We start from the raw sequence: 18,348 nt of genomic DNA, 5'->3' as shown, positions 1-18,348 counted from the left end.
CCCAACCCCTCACTCCCAGTGCCCTCAGCTGACTCAACAATGTGCCATCTTTAATTGCTTTTGTTCCTTCTCCTATATTGTTCATTTTACACCCACAGTGGAGCAATGTCTGTAGACAAGAAACATAAGAAACACTGATGATGAATTACAAGGAGCTTATTATTAGCAAGAAGCACAAAATGGTAATAATTTTGCAAATTTATCTCTGGATTTTTTCACCAGATCCAGACTTCTAGTACTTCAAAAATTTAAGTTGAAAAGAAAAAAAATTACACAGTTTTATATATATAATTATATCCAATTTCATGTTTTTTGTTTTTAGAGAGGGAGGGAGAGAAACAGAGGGGGAGAGAGAGAGAGAGAGAGAGAATCCCAAGCAGGCTCCACGCCCAGTGCAGAACCCGATGTGGGACTTGACTCCACAACCCTGAGACCATGACCTGAGCCGAAACCAAGAGTCAGATGCCCAACCAACTGAGCCACCCAGGCCCCCCTGGTTTTTTATTTATTGGTAAGGGAAAAAATTCATATTTCAGAGCAGCTTAAATCTCACGTCTTATCTTGTCAGTTAGAAACAAAATTTCAAAAATTAGAAATATAGACCAGTTTAAGTGCAAAATTAAGCATTCCTAACATCAGGGGAATAAAATCATTTTTGCCTCTTTTTTGTTATAATGTTGTAAAACATATTATATATCATATATAGAGAGAGACAGAGAGGAACTAAAACCGAATCATAATATACCTTTTTCTATTCACCACATTTTTTCTCACATAATTCACCTCAAACTAAGGGCTATGTGCCACTAGTGAAGAAAGAATACATATCATGAGTATCATTTTAAAGATTATATAAAAATAAACTTTCAATGCAAAAGCTAAGAAAACACTAATCTATAAAAGGTGTTTTACTCCAAATCACTTCTTTATCAAATACCACTCAAAAAGGAAAAACATGTTTCCAGTCACAGGAAGTTTTAAGAGATTGTCTAAGAGTCAAAATATGGGAGGACACTCTCATCAGGATCTGTTAGATCCAATTTTAATTTTCAAGTTTCTTTTTTGAGTTCTATTTGTAAGGACTGATATTGCTTGACTTTTGTTCTTCATTAGAGGTTTTCCAGAGAAAAGGAAGTATTTACTTCTTTTTTCTTGAAAGAATAAGATTCATTCTGTCTCCCAATTACTCCCTATGAATCCATTGGACCCTTTTATACATCTAAGTTACATTTGGGGACCTTCAGGTTAATTTTTCCATAATCTGAAACATGTTTGCTATTTCATCGATACTCATGAATTCTTCTGAACAAGAAGGATACAGTGACCTGGATTAGCAGGATGTTGCAACAATGAGATAAATCACCACAACTGCAACCTTCTTAGCCATCCTGTCCAATTGGCAAAAGTATGGCATCATCTTCAAGAGTGTATAAAGGAACACTGGAGACCCCATCTTTGCAGCTCGCATTGAACACTGTTGAAAATTCGGAATTTTTTGCTTTCTGTCGATAATGGCAAACAGAAAAAAAAAATAGAAAGCTGTTCACAATTCTTAGATGAATCAGAAGATGAAGGCAGAGACAGTAGGACTCTAGACTCTAACGACAATGATGAAATTGATCATGTAAGTGAAATCTCAGACCATAAGTCTTCAGAGAGCAATATGTTCAACAAATGTTCTCAAACTCAAAATCTGGTGGGTGGATGATATATTGCCATGGACCAAAAGAACGTATGGTGTTCTCGTTCAGCCAGTCATTCCATTGGGAAGACTTTATCCTACAATATTTTATCCCAAGATCTTGGACCATTTTGTTTGCTCACAAGGTGTTTGACAGTGTTCTTTCATCTTCTATGATGTCTACGCCCTGGGAACACCCTTGAGGGGATAAATATTGAAATGTTTACAAACAGAGGTGGCTAAAAGAAAACAGAGAATCCTGTTGGATTGATCATCTTAAATCGAAAACAATTCTTTGCGATTTTGAAGCAAAGAAGATAGCCGTCTCTTCATCGTAATTACGTGCTGTCGAAGGCTTCAAATTTTTTTCTCGTATTCTGACAATGAAAGTGCAAGAAGGAGAAGCAGAAGCAATGATAAGCTAGAACCTGTTAGAGATATGTGTGAAGCCTGAGTCAGTACTTACAAGACAGATGGTTCCAGAGTCATGCATGACAGCCGATGAGCAGTTGGTTGCATTCAAAGAGTGTTCCTCCCTTTCAGTGTTTATATATTCAAAATCAGGAAAATATGGGGGAAAATTTGGACATTTTATGTTCAATTCTCGTGTCTTAATTTTTAGCAGGGTCATTTCTCACTCTCTCGTCACTCTTCTACCATATGATTTCACTCATGTGGAATTTTAAGAAACAAAACAGAGGACCATAGGGGAAGGGAAAAATAAAATAAGGTGAAATCAGAGAGAGACAAACCATAAGAGACTCTTAACTGTAGGGAACAAACTGAGGGTTGCTGGAGGGGAGGGTGGTGGGGGGATGGGGTAACTGGGTGGTGGACGTTAAGGAGGGCACTTGATGGAATGGACACTGGGTGTTACATGCAACTGGTGAATCACTAAACTCTATCTCTGAAACTAATAATACATTACATTTTACTTAACTGAATTTAAATTAAAAAAATAAACTAAAAGAAAAAAGAAAGGAAATAGAACAGTTGCCCCTGAGCTGCCCAACTCCAACACCACCACTCATCCCTTGAATCTTACCCCCATCTCCTCAAGGATACTTTTGCCATTACCCCCATTTCTCCCTTGATCCCACATCCCCCTCCAGCAACTGACCCATTCCCATGCTTCCTTGCAGAAAGAAACTTCTCCAAAGAGTTGTACAGACTTCCCACCACTACCTCCTCACACCCCCATCCTCTCTTTCAACTGCTCCAGCCAAGCTCTTGCCTCCATCTCCTTCCTGAAACAGGCCACCAAAGACCTATGTGAAGCCCATGGTGATGCTCCCTCCCCTCTAGAAAACCTTTCTTAGGTGACTTCTACAATCCCACCTATGTCTGGCATTTCCCCTACCCCACTCCCCATGCTTTTTCAGACCCCTCTGTCTCTGCCAGACCTCTAAATAGTATTCAAATGCCCCAAAGCTCTGACATCAGCTCTTCTCTCTTCCATCTGTACCGCCTCATCTAGTCCCAAAACTTTAAACAACACCTATATGCTGATGACTGTCAAATTTTATCCCTGCACTGGTTTCTCCCTAAAACCCTAGACTGGTGAAGTCCAGCTGCCTAGCTCAGCATCTGCACTTAGGCATCTCAAACTCTGCATGACCAAAGCGTCTCAATCCCAGCTCAGCTCCCCAAGCCTCCCCATCTCAACAAATCATACCAGTAGTGCAGGCCACACACTTAGGAGTCCCCGATAACTTCTCTTTCTCATTGTCCAGTCCTCCCCCTAAATGCAATCCAAGAGTAAAGCCCATAGGGTTTTCCTAAATTATCCTGAACCTGAAAGCTCCTCATCTTCTACCCCAACACCACCCTAGTCCAAGCTCCAACATCTCTCACCCGGATGGCTACAACAACCAGTCCAAATGGGCCTCACTGTCGCCATTGGCCTCAGACTCCTAGAGTTCGTCTCTGGACACCTGCCAGACTGATGATCTTCCATAGCACTAATTAGATCACATCACTCCTGTATTACTTTCTTGTGGCTGAAAAAAAAAATTTAAACTGGGTGGCTTAAAACAACAGAACTTTATTCTCTCACAGTTCAGGAGGCCAGAAGTCCAAAACCAAGATGTCGGCTGGGTTGGTTCCATCTAGAGGCTCTGAAGGAGAATCCATCCCATGCCTCTCTCCTAGCTCGCTAGCAATCCCTCAAATTCTTGGCCTGTAGACACATCGCTCCAATCTCTGCATTCATCTTCACATCGCCTTTCCTGAGCGTGACCCTGTGCGCCCTCACAAGGACACTCTTCATTGGACTTAGGGCCCACCTTAATCCAAGATGATGTCATCTCCATCCTTGCCTTAACTACATCCTCCAAGACCCTATTTTCAAATGAGGTCATATTCTGAGGTTCTTAGTGGACATGAATTTTGGAGGGCACCACTCAATGTAAAACAACTTCTCTGCTTAACGCCTTCCAGCGACTTCCTGTTCTAACCAGAATAAAATCCAGTCACCCGAAGGGTCCCCAGGATCTAGTGCCTGTGTAGCCCCTTGACCTCACATCCCTCCTCTGTCCGTCCATTTACCACATTCCAGCTCCACTGTCCTTCTCTCCCTCCCTTAAACATCCCAAGTTATTCCTCCTGCTAGGTCTTTGCTCTTGCTGCCCCTTCCTCTTGAAACACCATTTCCCCCAGCCTTCTGCACAGTTCCCTTATCATCATTCAGAACTTAACAAAAATGTCACATCGGGGCGCCTGGGTGGCTCAGTCGTTACACGTCTGCCTTCGGCTCAGGTCATGATCCCAGGGTCCTGGGATCGAGCCCCGCATCGGGCTCCCTGCTCGGCGGGAAGCCTGCTTCTCCCTCTCCCACTCCTCCCCCTGCTTGTGTTCCCTCTCTTGCTGTGTCTCTGTCAAATTAAAAAAAAAAAAATGTCACATCAAGAGACCCTTTCCGGGCGCCTGGGTGGCTCAGTCAGTTAAGCATCTGACTCTTGATTTCAGCTCAGGTCATGATCTCAGGGTTGTGGGATCAAGCCCCACGGCAGGCTCCACGGTCGGCGGGGAGTCTGCTGGAGATTCTCTTTCTCCCTCTCCCTCGCTCTATCTCTCTCAAGTAAATAAATAAACCTTAAAAAAAGACACAGAGACCCTTTCTGACCATTCCAACTAAAGGAACCAACACTCCGTCCCTAGCCATTAGATCATTACTCTGCTTTATCTTCTTTATAGCACTTACCAGTACAGACATATCTCATTTTATTGCACTTTGCTTTATTGTGCTTTGCAGATATGCTTTTTTTTATTATTAACTGAAGTTCTGTGGCAATCCTGCGTCAAGCAAGTCTATTGGCACCATTTTTTCCAACAGTATTTTCTCACTTCGAGTCTCTGTGTCACATTTTGGCAATTCTAGCAATATTTCAAACTTTTTCATTATTGTTTTGTTTGTTGTAGTGATCTGTGATCCGTGATTACAACTCACTGAAAGCACAGATGATGGTTAGCATCTTTTAGCAATAAAGTATTTTTTAATTAAGGTATGTATTTTTTTAGGCATAATGCTATTGCACACTTAATAGACTACAGTAGAGTATAAACATAAGTTTTTTTAAGATTTTATTTATTTATTTGAGAGAGAGAATGTGAGAGAGAACACATGAGAGGGGGAGGGTCAGAGGGAGAAGCAGACTCCCTGCCGAGCAGGGAGCCCGATGTGGGACTCGATCCCGGGACTCCAGGATCATGACATGAGCTGCAGGCAGTTGCTTAACCAACTGAGCCACCCAGGCACCCTAAACATAACTTTTATATGTACTGGGAAACCAAAAACTTCATTTGATTCTCTTTATTGTGATATTCACTTTATTGCAGAGGTCTGGACCCAAAGGTTTGCCTGTCTGTGACATCACTGTGCCTGTTGATGAACTCATCATCTACTACTCCCATGAGAAAATAAGCTCCTTGGGCCCAGAGACTCTGTCTTGTTGGCAGAGAGCCATACTCAGCACATAGTAAGCGCCTGTGTTAGAAATCGTGGGTTGGCTCACTCAGTGCCCATGGCATCAGGATTGCAAAATCCATCAGCACGGGGAGTTACCTGTCTGTGATACAGAAGCTGGAAAGCTAAAAATCACATTCCCCAGCCTCCCTGGAGCTACAGTCCCGGGCTGTGATTTAAATTCCTCAAGTGACAGGAAGTCACATGAGACTTGAATTGGAAAGTTGGTTCCGTGGGGAGAGAATTGTGGCACAAGGCGTCACTTTGGGGGCACAGACTGTAGTGGGCGATAGGGCAGCTTTGGAGCTGAGCAGCCAGCAACATCTCTTAGTGGACTGATCCGTAAAAGCTCAGCGTAGAGCCCCTCTCCCGACCCTCTGCCTGCCTTTGAATGCCTTGCCAAGAATCTCCTTCTGTTTATGCTAACGAGGGTGGCTTCTGCACGCTGCAGCTGAACACTGATCCAAGTGCTGCTTGATAAATACCTGCCGACTCACTACGACATGGCATTTGGAGCACCCCAGCTATAGGTTTGCAGGATGGGGGCTTCCAACCTAGAAGCGATGTTACAGTGATCACCTCCGCATCGTCATTACGGGTGGCACTGGGTTCCTGGGGCTACTCTAACAAATCACCACACGCATGACAGTGTACAACTATTAAAGGTACTCGCTCACTGTTCTGGAGTCCAAAAGTCCAAACACGGTACCACTGGGCCAAAGTCAAGGTGTAAACAGGATCACGCCCCTGGGGAGGCTCTAGGGGAGAATCTGCTCCTCGTCTCTTCCGGTTTCTGGTGGCTGCCAGCATTGGTTTAAAGCTACATCACTCCAATTTTTGCCCCCAATTTCCCATTGCCTGGGGGCGGGGGTGTGTGGAATCTCCCTCTGCATTTCTTTTATAAGGACACCGGCAATGGCATTTAGGGATGAACTAGATAATCCAGAATCTCTCCATCTGAAGATCCTTAACTTAGTCATATCTGCAAAGTACTTTTTTCAAGATAAGGTAACATTTACAGGTTACAGGATTAGAGCCTGATATCTTTAGGGCCATTGTTCAGCCTGCTAGACTGGCCACGACCAGAAAACTTTGTTCTAAGAAACTTCCCAGTTATTCTGTGGCAATTCCACCATGTGTGCTCATACCCCACCTCACCTCCATTTCTCCTTCCCTTAAAGCGCTTACCTAATGGCGAAGAGTGGGGAAGGCAGACAGGAGCTAAGATACTCCAGCTGCCAGACACCACCAGCCAAGGGAACTAGGAGGTGGGTGAGCCAAGCTCTGCCCAGGTGGTCTACACTCAGCTGAAAGCAGAAAATGAATAACCAAATGGCTGGAGCTTCAGCCAAATGTATTCAGCTGTATCTGAGAGGCCAGGAGGGAGATGAGTGCTTGGCATGTCCACCCCGGCAGACAGGTGTATCGGGCCTGATGAACTCTTGGAAGAGGGCCACTTCCCAGCTGAGGACTGGTTTTCCAACGCCAGCCTCACCCACCTTTTAGGAGGGGAAAAGAAGGTCAAAAAGAGATGTGAGAATAGGGGAGTACGAACAGATGGCTTGCCAGGACCCAATAGGCTATTTGACAAAGATCAGGAGAAGTGAAGAGTTGAAGCAATTATCTGGATAAATTAAGCAAGAATAAAATGAGGTGATGGGATTTGGGAACCTTTCCAGCCTAGGCCAGTTATCTATACCATTCAACCCACTAGAAAATTATCCAAACTTCCCTTGTGAAGGCAACAACAGATGGAGGCTACGGTTGCTCTAAAGGCCCATGATTATTCACCTATCTTAGCAGCTATGTGACATTAGATCAAGCCAATAAACTGGATAAAAGTACCAAAGTAGTGACTGCCAATAATCAAGTAATGTTCAAGTGAACAAAATAAAGTGGGTTTGACCTTTTTAACTGATGAATAAAATGCTCTGACATCAGCACCATGTTGTTTGGCAAACTGTGCAATAGTAGTCCATTTATTTGATAACTATTTAATAAGTACTTAGCCATATTAATCAGAAATGGATCTTACTCTTAAGGAGCAAGTAAAAGAAATGGAATATATTCATAAATAACTCATCTAATCTGTTCAATAACCTGTGATTTAGTCACCATTATTCCCATTTTTATGGATGAGAAAAATTTGTGACAAAAGAAGTTGGTGACAGAGTCTGGATTTGAGCCATATCTCTCACTGCTGAAATCCACTTTTTTCACATTACTCTGGTTTCTTGAAGGAAGGAGCATTGAACTAGTCCTCCAAAGCTATGTGGGATTTGAACAAGTTGAGATAAAGGGAAGGGTACTTAATGTAGAGGGAAAAGTGGGTAAAGGGATGTAGTCATGGTGCATGAATGACAAACGGGGAATCGGAAGTGGAAGTTTATGGTTAGAAATTATGAGCCGAATTTTTTTAAGATTTTATTTATTTTAGAGAGACAGAGAGAGGGAGTGTGTGTGAGCAAGGGGAGAGGAAGAGGGAGAGAGAGAATCTCAAGCAGACTTCACACTGAGTGCGGAGCACAATGTGGGGCTCAATCTCACGACCCTGAGGTCATGACCTGAGCCAGAATCAAGAATCAGACACTTAACAGGCTGAGCCACCCAGGCGCCCCATATGAGCTCAATTTTAAAAATATTTTTGTGGGACCTCTAGGACATGCAGATAGAAGACATTGACAGTCATTCAAAAATGCAAAACTGGAAGCCTGCAGAGAAGCTTGGGACAGATATTTAGATCTGGGATCCTTGTACAAAAAGGTGTGCCATAAATTTACGAAGGCAGAGTCAATGATGAGAAGAAATGAGAAGAGGAAAGAAGGGAAGAGGGCCAAGAACCTTCAGGAAGTTCTTCCTTGGGGGAAGTAGAAAAAAAGAATGGAATGTGAAATGGGAATGAGTAGTCAGGGGATCTCAGAAAGTCAAGCATCCCAGAACCTGAAGGAGGAGAGAATTTAAGGGAAAGAGGTGGAAACCATGACAAATTCTGCAAAAAGATCAAGGAGAATTTGGACCAAGAAAAGGTCACTGGGTAGGCAGCTGGGATGTTTTGGTGACCTTTAAATAAGAATGTGTGTTTCGGAAACAGCAAGAATAGATTAATCTTTTTAAAACTCTGACACTAAAAGGGAGGAGAGGGCAATAGTGGGAGCAAGAGAGAGAAAACCTTTATAGAAAAAAATTACATGCTGGACTGTGTAATTTAAAACATAAATTTCCTCTTCCATCTCTCCTTTTTTCCAACCTTCCACCACTATTCTCCACTGATTTGTAAACTTATTCTGGCCAAGTGAATCAATCAAGATGGGAACACTAATTTGAGCAGACTTGTCAACGTTATTCTGGAAAAAAAGGAACTGAGACACTGTTCTAGCAAGAATTGTCATCAAAAATAGCACCACATGATCTGGTGATGGGCTAGAACTGCAGGGTTTAGGTTTAGGTTTAACATGGCTTTATTTTGTGTGTGTGTATGTGTAGAGGACAGTTGCACATGTGTAGAGGGGAAGTCCCAGTGTGAAGGGAGAGACTGAAGTTGCTTTATGTTTCTAGATAAATATGGAGAGAAAGAAGACCCAGTCACGCAAGTAAAGGCTTAGCTTTAGTAAGAAGAAGGGACATTTTTCCCCTGAAATGTGAAGAAAAAAATAGAAAAAGAAAAAAGTCTGACATTGAGGAGAAATTGGAGGAGGACCATGGGAGACTGGGTAATTCACACCAATCTTCCCAGTGAGGACAAACATACAAGCTACACAAAATATAAAAATCACCTGTCTGGAGGCATCAGATGGTTTACACAAGAGTGAAGAATTAACAAGCCAGGAACTGGAGAAAATGGAGCCCCAGAAGGTAAACCCAAAGCCTGAAGCTGCTCTTCCTCTGAACTGTTAGCCAACTCCAGACCAGGCAGCAGAGAGGCCAAGAGGCTGAGTAGAACTTTTGACAGCATCATATGGCTAAAGAATCAGGAATTGGAGTCCAGAGCTTGCTAAGTTGGATGTCCCAGGAAAATCCTTATCTTTAGGATGGGACACTGAAGGATTGCACAATAGGAGAAAATATTAACCAGAAAAAGCCAGGCCTTTGCAGACAGTGTAGCTCACGTTCAAATCATTTTCAATTCTTGAAATTGGGTTAAATTAATCCCAAAGTGCTAGTGCTCCCAGGCTCCTGAACAAGTAAAGTAAATCCTCCCTAGAGGAAGATATCATCCCAAGCTTCAAATTATTTCCACAATTAGTTTTGCAGATACATCTGCTATAAAAAGCAAAAATAACTACTTACGAAGAAAAGATAACAAGAATAAAAACCAGCAGAACAATGGACAATAGAAACAAACTCAAAGGGTCTCCAGATATTGATGTTATCAGACACAGACTTTAAAATAAGTGTGCTTCATGAAAAAGTGCTCAACATCGCTCGGCATCAGGGAAATCCAAATCAAAACCTCAATGAGATACCACCTCACACCAGTCAGAAGGGCTAAAATTAACAAGTCAGGAAACGACAGATGTTGGCAGGGATGCGGAGAAAGGGGAACCCTCCTACACTGTTGGTGGGAATGCAAGCTGGTGCAGCCACTCTGGAAAACAGTATGGAGGTTCCTCAAAAAGTTGAAAATAGAGCTACCATACGATCCAGCAATTGCACTACTGGGTATTTACCACAAAGATACAAATGTAGGGATCTGAAGGGGTATGTGCACCCCAAGGTTTATAGCAGCAATGTCCACAATAGCCAAACTGTGGAAAGAGCCAAGAGGTCCATCGACAGATGAATGGATAAAGAAGAAGTGGTATATATACACAATGGAATATTATGCAGCCATCAAAAGGAATGAGATCTTGCCATTTGCAACGACGTGGATGGAACTGGAGGGTGTTATGCTGAGTGAAATAAGTCAATAAGAGAAAGACATGTATCATATGAGCTCACTGATATGAGGAATTGTTAATCTCAGGAAACAAACTGAGGGTTGCTGGAGTGGTGGGGGGTGGGAGGGAGGGGGTGGCTGGGTGATAGACATTGGGGAGGGTATGTACTATGGTGAGCGCTGTGAATTGTGCAAGACTGTTGAATCACAGATCTGTACCTCTGAAACAAATAATGCAATATATGTTATGGAAAAAAAAAAAGAAGAAGATAGCAGGAGGGGAAGAATGAAGGAGGGGAAATCGGAGGGGGAGACGAACCATGAGAGATGATGGACTCTGAAAAACAAACTGAGGTTTCTGGAGGGGAGGAGGGTGGGGGGATGGGTTAGCCTGGTGATGGGTATTAAAGAGGGCACGTTCTGCGTGGAGCACTGGGTGTTATGCACAAACAATGAATCATGGAACACTACATCCAAAACTAATGATGTAATGTATGGTGATTAACATAACAATAAAAAAATTAAAAATAAAATAAGTGTGCTTATTATGTTCAAGGAGATAAAAGACAAAATTGAGAATTTCATAAAAGAATTAGAAACCATGAAAAAGAAATCAACAGAAACTCTAGAACTAAAAAACATAATCTCCAAATTAAGAAGTCATGGATAGCACACAAGACAAAGCTGAAGTGAACTGGATGTTAGGTCCAAAGAATATATACAAAATGAAGCACAGAGGACTAAAGGAGGGAAAAGACAAAAGAGAGGGTAAGAGAGAAATAATACAAGGGAGAAACTAATTGGAATTCTTAAAAAAGAGAAGAGAGAATAGGAAAAAAGCAATGTTTGAAGAGGTAATGACAGATTTTTCCAAAACTAATTAAATACATAAAGCTACAAATTTAAGAAGCCCTTAAAAACCCCAACCATGAGAATATAAAGAAATCCATACCTACGTGAATCATAATAAAATTGCTGAAAACTAAAGCAAAGAGAAACATATTACAAGAAGCCAGAGAATAAGAAACAGATTACTGTCAAAGGAGCAACAATGAGACTCAGAGCAGATTTCTCAATGGAAACAATGAGAACTGGAAGGTAATAGAATAGTTTTAACAGGTTAAAAGTAAGTAACTGTCAACCTAGAAGTTTATGCTCAACAAAAATATCCAAGAGGATCAACTAAAGATAGTTAGAAACCAAAAGTAAGACTATTTGTCACTCACACTAAAGGAAATATTAAAGATGGTTCTTTAGGTCCAAGGAAAACAGTCCCAGGTGGAAAGTCAGAGATGCACGAAGGAAAGATATGCATAGAAAATAGCAAGTATATAGGTAAATATAAATGGAGAGTGGTTATATAAAATAATTAAAATATTATTAGATTTTAAATATGTATCACTTAAAATGCACGGCAACAATAATATAGGGGCACCTAGGTGGCTTGTCGGCTAAGCAGCCTACTCTTGATTCCAGCTCAAGTCATGATCTCAGGGTCCTGGGATCGAGCCCCATATGGGGCTCCCTACTCAGTGAGGAGTCTGCTTCAGGATTCTCTCTCTCCCTCTGCCCTTCCCCCTACTTGCTCTCTCTCTCTCTCTCTCTCTCTCTCAAATAAATAAATAAATAAATCCTTTTTAAAAACCAATAATGTAAAATAATTTGGGAGGGGGCAAATGGAGTTAGAGTGTTGTAGAGTCCATAAAATGCCTGAGAAGAGTATAAAACCACCAATTAATATTAAACCTTAATAACACAAGAGTCTATGCTGTAATCCTAGGGACAATCTCCAAAAGAATAGTACAAGAATACACAAATTCCAAAGTAATAGAGGAAAGAAATGAAATATTAAAAAATAATCCCAAAGAAGCAATAAAATGAAAGATAAAGATAGGATATAGGTGGAACAAATAAAAAGCACTTAATAGTATGGTAGATTTAAATCCAAATATATCAGAAATTACATTAAATTTAATGTAAATTAAATTGCATTAGTAAAGACTAAAGGCATCAAATAAAGACAAAAATTTTCAGACTAGATTAATTCTTTAAATTGTATAATGTTTACAAGAGAAGTTTATAACACTTAAGGATACAGAATGGATAAGAGTAAAGGGATGAAATAATATATCCAATGTAAACATTAATCCAAAGAAAATGGGAGTACCTATATTATTTATTAGACAAAATAGAATTTAAAGTGAAATGTATTACTAGAGATAAAGAAGACATCTCATAGCGGTAAAAGTTTCAATTCTCCAGGAAGTTATAGCATTCGAAAATTACATATACCTAATACCTCAAAATATATAAAGCAAAAACCAACAAATATACATACAGACAGATCCACAATAATAATGGGAGAATTTAACACATCTTCCGAATATCTAGCAGAACAAATAGACAATAAGTCAGTAGGAATACAGAAGATTCAAACAACACAATCAGCAACTATAACCTAATGGACACAAACAGAATACTAAGCTCACAACTACTAACAGTATACCTTCTTTTCAAGAACACAAAGAAGTTTCAAAAATCAACTGCATGCTGAGCCATAAAGCAAGTCTTGGCAAATAATAAATATCTGAAATTGTACAAAATATAATCTCTAACTACATTATGATTAAGCTTGAAATTAATAATAGAAATAAGATTAGAAAATTCTCATGTATTTGAAAACTCGGGAATATTTCTATACTACCTATGGGAAATCAAAGGAAATTTAAACATATTTTAATTGAATGATAATGAAAATATTGCATATTGAAACTCATAGGATAAAGTTAAAGCTATGTTTAGATGATTATTTATAGTTTTACTCGGGGGTGCCTCAGTGGCTTAGTCCATTAAGGGGCCGACTCTTGATTTCAGCTCACGTCATGATTTCGGGGACATGAGATCAAGCCCCGAGTCAGGCCCTGCGCTGAGTGTGGAGCCTGCTTAAGATTCTCTCTCTCGGGCACCTGGGTGGCTCAGTTGGTTAAGCGACTGCCTTCAGCTCAGGTCATGATCCTGGAGTCCCGGGATCGAGTCCCATATCAGGCTCCCTGCTCAGCAGGGAGTCTGCTTCTCCCTCTGACCCTCTTCCCTCTTGTGCTCTCTGTCTCTCATTGTCTCTCTCTCAAAAAAATAAATAAAATCTTAAAAAAAAAAAAAAGATTCTCTCTCTCCCTCTCACTCTGCCTCTCCCCCAACTCATTAAATAAAAAAAAATAAATATATACATAATTTTACTTGCATATATTAGATTACAAGAAAGGTTTTAAAATCAACGAACGAAGCCACCATCTCAAGAAATTAGAAAAAGTACAGAAAATTGAACCCAAAGGAAAAAAGAAAAGAAAGATAAATGTAGAATTGCATGAACTAGAAAACAAATATGCAATAGGAAATATCAACAAAACCAAAAGTTGGATTCTTTGGAAAGAGTAATAAAATTGATTTTAAAAAACCCCAAAACCTTGGGGCGCCTGGGTGGCTCAGATGGTTAAGCGTCTGCCTTTGGCTCAGGTCATGATTCCAGGGTCCTGGGCTCGAGTCCCACATCGGGCTCCCTGCTCCTTGGGAGCCTGCTTCTCCCTCTGCTCCTCTCTCTCTCTCTCTCCCTCTGTCTCTCATGAATAAATAAATAAAATCTTTAAAAAAATATATTTTTTAAAAAAACCCAAAACCTCAACAAGACTGAGCAAGGGGGGAAAAGAAAGAAAAGATCAATATAATCACTGTCAGGCATGATAAGGAGACATCACAACAGAGTCCACCATCATTAAAAATCGTAAGAAGATTTTATAAACAATGTCGTGCCATTACATTTGAAAATTTTGATAAATACTACATTCCTAAAAAAACACAATTTATCAAAATGGACACAAGAAAAAATATGAATCTTAGCTAGTCAAATAACTCTTCGACAAATTAAATCCGTAATTTAAAACCTTTCCACAGGGAAAACCCCAGGGTTGGAGGTAATACTCTCAGAAATGCATACATGTACCAGTGTACAAGCACAAGAATGCTCATCACAGCCCCGTCTGTTCTAGCCCTAAACTGGGAACAACCCAAATGGCCATCAAGAGTAGAATAAAAAGACAAAATTGTGTCACATTTATAAAAGGTAATACTAATACTATCCACTGATGAAAATTTATAGACTACATCTGTACACAACAGGGGTGAATTTCACAGGTATCATGTTGAGTGAAAGAAGCCATGAAAGAAAGAATATATACTATAGAGTTACGTTTGCATGAAGTTGTAAAAACGGGCAAAACTAGCATTTAACATGTATTTTGCTGGTAAAACTATACAGAAAATCAAGGACATTTTACCATGGATGTCAGCATAGTGGTTACCTGTGGCAGAGAGGGAGGGATGGGAGGGAACCTCCGGAGAGAGCTTCTAGAATGCCACAGAGTCCTACCTGTGGAGCTGGTAATGACACTGGTGCTGACTTAGTAGTAAATCACTGGGCTCCAGGTCTTTGCTGTGAACGCTTTTCTGTAGGTACGTTTTATTTTACAGTTGAAGAAGTGATACAAGACAGAGAGAGAGAAAGGAGGGAAGGAGGGAAGCAAGAAGAATGTGGTGGGCCTGGAGATCTATTACAGATAAGGGAGTGGAGTGTCTTCAGCAATCCTCTGGGGAGGCAGGGTGGGGGAGAAGCCCATTGATCACTAGCATCTAATACTCAGTCTCGGTGCCCAGAAAGGCACTCTGTTACTGGAGAGATGGTGGCCAAGGGGAGAGCGTGTGCCACCTGCCAGACGGGCAGCTCCAGAGAGAGCAAAGATACAGTCCTGCCCCTCTCCCAATTTTTCAAATTGAGCTAAAAATCTGGATTTCCTGTGATCTCCTGTTTCTTAAATGTTGATAACTAGACCAAATTATATTAACGATCACGCAGGCCAAACAAAGCCCATTTTACATTCCAGATACGGTCTAGGGGAGTTGAGACCACGGGGTGAGCCTCCCAGGACTCAGTGTGGAACCAGTTCAACCCAGGGCCTGGCTTTCTCCAGCAACTCCCAGGTGCCACCAATGAGCAGCCACGAGGCGGGGTGGAAGAAGGCTGGGTGGCACCTCACTCCAGGATCCGGAGAGCCAGAAGGTTCTCTGGGACCGTGGGCCAAGGCAAAGCCCAGAGACGTGCAGCCCCCAGGAGACCAAAGCTGAGTTAGGAGAAGTGAGGGAGTCAGAAGGAGCTTCCGAATTCAAGAGCTCCAAAAATAAACCTTTCCCTTTCCTCCTTTTACTTTAGCTGCTCTCGGCCTACTGCTTTTTTATTATTATTATTATTATTCTAACAATTCTACAGGCAACCAGGAGTGTGAAGCAAATGAGGCAACTGCAGGTTTTCGTGGAGCTGCTCTGCTCTAAATTACAGGCTCTGCTGTTAGCCCATTGGTTTCAAAGGTAGTCATGCGCAAACGATGCAGTCATGGATTCAGACCGCAAGCCAAGGCCACGGGCAACAGCCCCGGAGCTGCATCTGCCGTGGCCCCTCATGGCCGCCTTCCAGGAGGCGCCGGAACAACGGAAGCAGCGAGCCGCGCGCCTGAGAAGTGACGGTCAGCAGTTGGGAACAGCTGCAGGGAGGAGGGCTGGTGAGCAAATACCAGAATTTGGGAAATAAAGTTTTGGCTGAACAAAGTTCACTGTTGTCTTCCAAGAAAGCAGAGCCTGGTCGAACCACCCAGAAAACAGGGCAAGGAGCAGTACGCTGACTGTTGGCTTGTCAACTTCCAAAGCCCCGGTATGCTTGGCCACCCAGCGGTGACCAGGGCTAGCGAGCTTCCCCTCAGGGCAAGCAGCAGCTCAGGGTAAAAGGCGAAAGATAGACGGGCGGTCCAAGCAAGACCAGACTACAGAAACGGGGAGCCAGATGAAAGCCAAAACAACAAAAAGGCTTTTTGTCCTAGCCATGTGCTGTACAAATTTAAATCAATCTCCCAGGAATTGTTCCATCTTGAACCTTCAGAGCTGTTCAATCCTGCAGGTACCCACCTTCTAAAGTAGCGAGTTCTCCTTTCCTAGTGGGAGCTTAGCTAGGCTCTCTTGGAAATACTATTCAGAGGAGGAGGAGAGGTTGGTCTAGATAACTTCTGATTCTCAGAACCGTAAATTAGCAGAACTGGATAATCCTGACAAATGATAGCCTTTCTGAGGACACACGTGTCCCTCTTTGGAAAGCACTTAGACAAATCAGATTGTTTGCAAATAGGTCTGATTATCTGCAAATTAGCTGACTGAAGTTCTCAGGTATGAAGCAGGGCTTATTTTAAGAAATGAAGTTAATTTAGATAATAGTTTTACTGAAAAGCAATGAGTTCAAAAACAAGTGGAAATAAGACAGCTTTTTTTTTTTAAACTCGTACATTTTTCAAATCGTTTCTGGAGACCATCTATTAAGAAAGGTTCTTTGTAAACAAATTAAATGTTCTTGGGAGTCATTATTACTTTCAACTCAATAGAAGTATTACTATTTGTCTAATAGCCCATTAATTCCCATGCTTTACATGTTTGGACTCCTACGACACCCAGCCTTGCAGCTGGAGCCTCATAGGTGCTCAACAGATGTTTGTTGAATGAATCATTTGCAAAGACAAAGCACGTAAATTGTCCACTTCTGCAGGTCGGTGATAGTAATAGCATTTTGACCCTTTACCCCGTGCTAGTAATTAGGCCAGATAAAGGAATATATATCATAATGGTCTCTAAGATGTGGTCGCTGTGATTGTTCCCATTTCATAGATGACTCAGCAGAGGCCGGTGAGTGGCGGAGCTTGAGGATTCAAGGCCAGGCCTGTCCCACCCCTGAGCGGCAGCTCTCAGCCATCATATTGAATTGCATCTGAATCCTCTGCTCCGTGTATATATGTTTCAGAGGAGTGTGTGGTGTGTTCAGCAGATGGAAACTGCGGCGTCACCCCGCCCCGCATAGACGGACTGCAGGCCCGAGAAGGCCAGCTCCCCCTCAGTGCCCACACAACCTGCCTCCCCAGCTGCTTTGGCTCAGGCCATGCAGCCTCCCCTCCCCCAGCCCCTTTGTTCTTCCCACAGCTGCTCAGCAAATTCCTTGATTTGAAATTATGATCACAGGTTGGAGTGCTACTTAAAATAATTTTGCCAAATGTTCCATCTCTCGGCATTGATGAACATAATGGATGAAAATGTAAAGAGAAAAAATTTAAGAATTCACTTTGTTGAAGACAAAAAAGAGAAAAGAATAAAAAAGAAATCATAGGCTGTATCCACAGCCTTCCTTTGGACACCTGAAGGATTCTCTCCCATGCTAGACCTTTGCAAGCGATCGCCAGGAGGGGGAGAGCAGGCTGCTGTCAGGCCTGCCACAGATGGAGGGGGCAAAGGTTAGGGCGGGCGTTGGGTTTGTTTAAGCGTGAGTCCGAGGCGGACTCGGGGGGAGACCCTCGGTGTCCGATTTCCAATTTCCTGTGCGAGTCACTGATGGGTACTCCTCCCCTGCCCCACGGGCCTTTCATGCACACGGAGCTATAGAACAAAGACCAGCCCGAAGACACAGAAATAACCCAAATAGGTCTTCCTTCTCTAAGAGAGATTGCTCTCTCAAGCTCTGAGGGAGGCAGGGCCTAGAGGTAGATCCCCTGTGTGTGGCACCAAGATCACTCGGGCTCCTGGCTTCCGCCGCCTGGTGGAGCGCTGGCCCTGGCTGCTTGGGCTGACCCCTTGCTCGGGGGGGACCCTCCAGGCGCCCACAGCTCAAGGAAGCCTGGAACCCCGGAGACAGGCCATGATGAGTTCAACCAAGGGGCCTTGCACCACATCCGATTCTGCCACCGCGGGTGG

At 42.3% G+C, this 18,348-nt stretch overlaps 1 long non-coding RNA gene across 1 annotated transcript; it reads right to left on the bottom strand.

The window, feature by feature from the left end:
- Positions 1 to 230: 230 nt before the first annotated feature.
- On the bottom strand, positions 231 to 16,541 carry LOC141370323 (uncharacterized). Its single transcript, XR_012374249.1, has 3 exons — positions 16,528 to 16,541; positions 1,320 to 1,502; positions 231 to 493 (listed from the first exon to the last, which is right to left on the bottom strand). It is a non-coding gene; the product is annotated as an uncharacterized lncRNA (long non-coding RNA).
- Positions 16,542 to 18,348: the final 1,807 nt, after the last annotated feature.

The sequence above is a fragment of the Callorhinus ursinus genome, unplaced genomic scaffold, assembly GCF_003265705.2.
Source record: "Callorhinus ursinus isolate GAN/ISIS: 27379988/994484 unplaced genomic scaffold, GSC_fseal_2.0 scaffold32, whole genome shotgun sequence".
In the NCBI taxonomy this organism is placed as follows: Eukaryota; Metazoa; Chordata; class Mammalia; order Carnivora; family Otariidae; genus Callorhinus; species Callorhinus ursinus.
This window is presented reverse-complemented; position numbering and strand designations above follow the sequence as displayed.